This window comes from Macadamia integrifolia, chromosome 4, assembly GCF_013358625.1.
Source record: "Macadamia integrifolia cultivar HAES 741 chromosome 4, SCU_Mint_v3, whole genome shotgun sequence".
Lineage (NCBI taxonomy): Eukaryota > Viridiplantae > Streptophyta > Magnoliopsida > Proteales > Proteaceae > Macadamia > Macadamia integrifolia.
In genome coordinates this window covers 33,851,081-33,857,055 of record NC_056560.1, presented here as the reverse complement: position 1 = coordinate 33,857,055, position 5,975 = coordinate 33,851,081, and the positions used below count along the sequence as shown (strand labels likewise).

At 35.6% G+C, this 5,975-nt stretch overlaps 1 long non-coding RNA gene across 1 annotated transcript; it reads right to left on the bottom strand.

The window, feature by feature from the left end:
• Positions 1–4,549: 4,549 nt before the first annotated feature.
• On the bottom strand, positions 4,550–5,975 carry LOC122076115. The gene is made up of 2 exons (XR_006139437.1): positions 5,742–5,975; positions 4,550–4,952 (listed from the first exon to the last, which is right to left on the bottom strand). It is a non-coding gene; the product is annotated as an uncharacterized LOC122076115 (long non-coding RNA).

Below are 5,975 nucleotides of genomic sequence, written 5' to 3'. Positions count from 1 at the left end.
CGAGGTGTGATGAACATGAAAGTGAACAAGCATGTCAATTTTTGGGGCAGCTCTCCTACCTCATATGAAAGGATTTTTTTCTGTGTATTAATGGTGAAGTAGTTGGTGACTTAGTCGTTAAGCATTCGGGGGTGACTAAGAGTAAGATGTATACATTGGAAAATCTAGTTGATGCATCCCTTTATCTTCTCTTCCCTTTTAAGGTATGACAAGCCAACTGGTAAGATAGCTGGCCATGAATGAATTGATTGAGCCTCTTAACAATAAATCACTTCTTATTTCTTTCCCCTATTAATTGCTTTACTTGTTCTAGTTGAAGTGTTCAACTGATACCTCGCATTCTTTCTAACTGGACCATACATCTGAAGCGAGAATGAGCCGAGGTGTGACTTCAAGGGTAATAACCACACATTGTTGTCGAAGAGGACTTAGTTGTCCCTTGTGATTTTGCATCCATCTACGACCCCGAATGATTAATAGCCCGATTCAACTCCACATGTCTACGGTTCATTTATAGCTCATTAAGAGCCTTATACTAAGCTTGACGTGTTTAAAATCTGAATATAGCCTATTTGAGATAAATGTGTTATTTGCCATTTAAAAAAGGCTTGTCTAAGGCTGTCTAGGCCAATTAAAGACCGATACTTGTCCAACCATTTATAAATAGGACCAGGCCTAGTAGCATTTGTGGACTGATTACCTAAATGGATCAATCACAATGCAAGTTTATAAAGTGGAGAAGCCCAATTAAGCCCGACCAATTGGCTCACCCCCACCCTTTTTTTTTTTTTTTTATCAAGAAAACAAAGAAATTAATTAACAAAGATCTAAAAGGTTACATTGTTCAAGATTAAATATATATGTAGGGTTCTTGTTGTTTATGGTCATAACAGCTAGATTGGCCGAAAACGGCTACCTCATTAGTTGCTTGAGACAAAAAGCCAAGTTTTACATAGATTTATACACATGCAAGACTAAAGGAGCCACACTCAAGGGCAATGAGGTAGTAATTAAGTCAAAAATTAGATTTTTTAGGATTTCAGAGTTGCATCAGACTTCCTTGACATCCCCACCCACACCCCTAGCTTTGTTAGTATTTCTTCCTAATTGCTTTCATCTATCCCAATTACACTGAAAGTTGGCAAAGAATGTAAACATACGAGATGCTATAATGGACCACATAATTCATGCAGGCTGTACAAGTTGATTTTGAGAATTGATATTAGCATTGCTACAATTTCATCAAACTGAAACTAGGGTACTAGCCCGAAATTTAACCAGAGACTGCCTACATATATTTGGGAGTGGGTTGGTTTATATCTTCCATTTGGAAAAAAAATCTCTCTAGGGCCCAGTCAATATAAACGTTCTATATGGGAAGACGATGTGACAATTCCAACCATGGGATGGATATATATAGGGCTTGGTCTAGATTCATGACAGAAAAAATTTCACTTACAATTTCAATCAAAGAGAGGGATACACCAAAACTGGGAGGGGAGGGGAAGAAACCCAACCGAAAATAAAAATACAACAAAATGTGGGGCAAAACAACCAACTAAATAGGGGGAATACATCAAAACCAGGGGAAATGAAACTCAGGCCCAAGGGTAAAGCTCAGTTACATGCAGCCACACCTAACTTGTATAACAGATCAATCAAAGGGCAACTCGAGCTGAAAACCTCTGTTCACACACAACCCCTTTGGATCAGTTATTTTGCCACCTTAATAATTCCATTTCAGCTCAAACTTCACATGCAAGCAAGGATACTTTTGAACCTACCTGCCCACAAAGTTAGTTTATTATGGCAATACTAAGTATTAATATTTTCTCTAATCATCTAAAATCTTGAGCACAATGACTTATTGATTGTGCCTCATGATCATGATACAGTGTGTCTTACGTAATATGATTTGAAAACTTGGACAACCTACAAAATTCAAGCACAAAACTAAGCTGCCACGAGATAGATAACAAGCACCCAAGGGGACTTGGTAAGAGATATGTCTAGATGTGATCACCTGGAGAAACTACCAACAGTTACTCTTTAGGGACAGCCTAAGAGGTAATCTGGTTGCTTGTTCAGGCCACAAACTGTAATGCATACTTTGCTACCAGCCAATTGGGCCCAAACTGATTCAGTTTTTATGTTTGTCATGTTGTCAGTCCCTAAAACTTCCTATGTATTTACATAAATTTTCCTATGAAATAAAATTTTCCATGAAAAATTTCTTTTCTAATTCTCCCAATAAGGTAAACTTTCGACTCTTCTTTCACTCTGCCTTTTTTAAAATACCGAGCTTATCCCTTCATGGCACATTTAAAAAAAAAAAAAAAAAAAAAAAAAAAAAAAAAAAAAAAACTCACTTTTAAATCTACCTTCTAAATGCCCCATTAAGATGATATAATTATATGTTGTGTAATTATTATTTTTTAGCAAAAGAACTCTGTTCGCTTACACAGCCACTCTAGCATGCCAACCAATAGAAGGCCACGCAAAGACATCAAGATGGGAGGGGGGCAGTGCAATCTTTTCGCGCCTACCTGTGTCTGGATGTAGAGGCATGCAAATGGATAGGGTTCTTTTCTCCATTTTTCTTTAATGGCTCTATATCATTGTAACATCCTTAAGTACTAGGGGTGGGGAGGTTACATTCACATCGGAATTTCCTTGGGAGTGATTGGATTTGATTAGAGAGGACAAAGGGGGATTTTTTTTTTTTTTTCTGTCAGACATAGTTACCGGTGTTCCCTATGCTTTGTTAGTTGGGGGTTTGTCTCAATTGGTTTTGTTTCCGTTGTTGGTCAAGAGATGAATTTAAAGTATTGTGTAACCCATTGGAGAAAATGATTCAGTGTAGTTGCATAAAATTTGAAACTTATCCCACTCTTTACTGTCATGCATTGAAAATTCTAGATGGTCTTAATATAAAGTATATTTGCGAAGCATATATATTGAAGAAATGAACACGGGTAGAAAGAAGTATTGTTGTGCAAGATATCAAAGGAAAGGAAATTGTGGAAGATATCAATGTGGATTGTTCACATGGTATAGGCGTCTTTGTCCTAAACTGGTTAAGATTGCATCAATAGCACAAATTCAGTAAGGATTATGCTTATGTGGACAATATTGCTGAATGAGATCTGTAAACATTTTGAAAAAATATATATAACCTTCAATGAGCCACACGAAGCACCAGAAGCGGTGCCAAATGGAGATAGTCTTGTCAACAGGATGAAAGGCATTAAGAAAAAAGATGATTGCAAAAGTATGAAGTGTTGGGTGGAAAAACAAAGAGAAGGAAAGCCAAAAAATGTTGCAAGTACCACAGATGCCAACCAAAGTTTAATTTCTATATTATTGATTATTTGATACTTTAGAAAAATGTACATTTTCATTACATAATTCAGTTTCATTATTGATGTATCTTACATTATTACTATCTTTATACAGGGTACTTATGACCAATCATTATTTCAAAGATTTTCATCTCAAGCTTCAATGGATATAGCCATGTCCCTTATAATAGTGAAATGATGGGTGATCGTGTTTTGGAATTCTCTTTTTTTTTTTTTTCCTTGAAACACTTATGCTTCAAGGATTTGAACTTGTTTTTCCTCTATCTGTTTTTGGTATAAACAGATATCATGTATGCTTGTTTAAGAGTTATATTTTTATTATACTATTTAACTAACATGCATGGTTTATGTAGGTGAGACTTTAGCTCAAATGGTAGAGCACATGTGGTTACACCCATGATATGGTGGTTCGAATCCACCAAGGCTTCGTCATTCATTGAACTTGTCCAGCCGCTTCATTGGGTTACACTCTATGTTGTTTCACTGATGTGCTTATTTTTTTTTTTTTTTTTCAGGTTTAATGCTTAAATTGACCTACAAAAGACCAGGCATGAATTGTGGATCCTATGTGATATTTTTGAATATCTCCAATGCTACCTTTACCTTAGTATTGTCAGGTAATGGATGTTGTTTATTATTGGGAAGTTTGATCTACATTCCTTTCTTTGTTTCCTTTTGAAATTGGAAGTCTCATAAACAATCTTCGCTGTTTATATTGACCATTGAATTAGTTAGACTCAATTGTAATACTAGGTCAAGGCGTATAAGTGGTTCTGATTTTACCGTGAGCTACATTTGATATGGAAGGGAATTTATGGTAAAAATTTGTTACAGAACTGAGATCCAGCAGACTTACATATGGAAGAATGGGTTTCCATGCTGATTTTTGAGATTAAGTATGCCTTGCACTTCAAAACAGCTCCCAGTGATCTCTGTGAAATTTGATTAAGCTATAATTTGTAATTCGATGATTTTAGGTTTAATGAAGTATAATTTCTTAAGGAAAGAATTCGCAACTGGTAGGAAAAATCTGCATAATTTCAGTAACTTTAATTAAACATATTAAATTTAATAGAACTACAAATTTCCTTAACTTATGTCAATCGTAAGAACAGCTGGAAAGAAATGGTAACAAGTTTTTTTTTTTTTTTTCCTAATTCAAGAGTGCATGGTAGCCCACTAAGACCTCCAATAATATCACATCCTCATCGTCTTTTTATTTTATTTTATTTTTTTTTAACAATAAACGCTACAACGAATATAACAAAGCACATTAATACAACATGATCAACAAACATGAGTGATCATTGAACTTATCTAGCCACTTTGATTTCAATTTCATACTTCGTGTCACCTTCATCAAATGTTGCAATTCAATAGGACTTTTGAGTCTCTCTTGGAACTTCAGTTGGATCACACCAGGAGAAGAATCAACATCCATTCTATAACTTGGAACATTTGTAGTAGAGTCTGTGTTTGTTGTTGTCACACTCTGATATATCGCTGCTCTTACTCCACAATTACACCTTAAGCCACAAACTTTAGGTTGTCTTTGGTTGTTGTCACCCATGCTGGAAGTTGACATTATATCTGCAGAAAAATATTGCATTTTAATGGAAATATTGATAATGTGAAGCATTGCAAATGTCTGTGTTTCTCAAGTATACATGGAATGAATTTAGTAGAAAAATTAAAATATAAAAACGGTTTCCATTCACTTGATTCATTTAAAAGCATTCAAGCCCCTTTCTCATCACTTCTTCTTTCTTCCTTTTTTTACCTGTAGTAGGTAGTACCAGAGAAAGGGCAAAATGCTGGTTAAAACAGGCAGCTACCATCAGCTGGGAGATTGTCATAGTAACTAGACACAGAAAAGGAGGTCATCGTGGTCTCCCCTTTCTATTTTCCTATTCTATTTAGGGCATGTCATCCTTGAGGAGGCTCATAAGAGTCATGGACTGAAGGTAATGATTTCAGAGCCAGAGACACTATGCCGAGGAGGAAGACGATGGATGGGCAAATAGGCAAAAATTCCTATGATATTCAAGAGAAACATTGGGCTCGATCCTCAGTATTGCATAAACTTGACTAATTGAGTCTTTAGGGTGCCCGAAGAAATTGAATCCTCCATAATACAATTGAAAGTTCCATGGCCTTGTATTAAAATACAAAATACACAAAAACACAGCCAAAAACAGAAGATTTACAGACACACTAACAAATCATCACAGAATCAAAAAACATGTACAAACAATTTTGGCCATGCATTACCTTGGGATCCCTGTAATAGTTAAAATCAGGTCACAAACTCATAATGTGATGAGTTAATGGAAGTAGATAGTTAAGAAATGCTGTTATTGAACTGCGAAGATATCGTACCTAAATCTCAGAAGAAGAACAAGGAGGAACATTTCCTTCTCCTTGTTCAGATCTTCTTCCTTCTTGTCCCTCTTTGTTTCCTTCTCTGTTAGTGAAAGAGGGTTTTGGAAAAAGCTGAGTGGTAAGTTGGGAGTATATGGTATTTCATTTGAAAATCTTTAGTGGTTTTGATTTTCCAAAAAGTTAGTGGTTTATGGATAGCGGTTTTGGTTTTCAAAAAGGTTAGCGGTTTTG